Genomic DNA, 929 nt, shown 5'->3' with positions numbered 1-929 from the left:
TGGCTTCCTAATGGGCCCAACTCTTAATTATCATCACTGTAGAGTAAATGTCTGAGTTCAGTTGATGGCAAATAATGTACAGATAAAGGATAAGACCAGATCCAGAAAGACAAGCGACCGAAAAGACAAATGGTACTTTGTGTAGTAACATCTACAGTGGGGAACTAGGCAAACTAAAGCCCTGGGATAGCCCTTGACACACACACCAGGCAGACAAATGGCAAGTTCAGAGGCCATCACCATCAGTGTGTTAGGTGTTCTCTTTATGGGGTCCAGGGGATGGAACTGCTCCCTAATCAGTCTAAGGTATATGATAATTTCTTATTATTTTAATACACCTATGTACTTCTTCAGGCTCTGTTTACTGGATAAATGTTTAGGATTGACTAACTAACTACAGGTCAGTGTTATTTATCACTCTGTGTCTCATGGATCGAGCTAGACAGATTGTGTTGATTATTTTCTGGCAAGTTTCAGGAGCATCAAAATGGAGTCAAAAGTCCTTTGTGAAAAAGAGTCTCTCGATGCAAGGCACAATCTGGGGAAGCACTGTTTTATACAATGGGAATAACTAACAAGGCAGAGCAGAGCTTGATCTCAACAGTGCACATTGGAAAGACTTCTGTTTTTAGGCTACTTTTAATCAAGCTGCTATGAACATTTCAGATACGGGTACCTGTGATACCCTGGTTTCATTTCCTTGGGTTAAAAACCTGACAGTAGATTTTCTGAATCATAAGTATGTGTTTAACTTTTGAAGAAAACATCAAACTATATTCCAAAATGACTATCATTTTGCAGCTCCTTTCGCCATGTGTGAGGATGCCAGTTGTTCCCTTTGCCAACACTGTTTATAGGTGTTTGGGGTAGTGGTGTCTCAGTGAAGCCTTTACAAAACTTTTAGTCTCTCTCTCCCCTCTTCCGTATGA

The sequence above is a fragment of the Nannospalax galili genome, unplaced genomic scaffold, assembly GCF_000622305.1.
Source record: "Nannospalax galili isolate Female #2095 unplaced genomic scaffold, S.galili_v1.0 scaffold799, whole genome shotgun sequence".
Taxonomy (NCBI): domain Eukaryota; kingdom Metazoa; phylum Chordata; class Mammalia; order Rodentia; family Spalacidae; genus Nannospalax; species Nannospalax galili.
Note: the sequence above shows the minus strand (reverse complement) of the source record.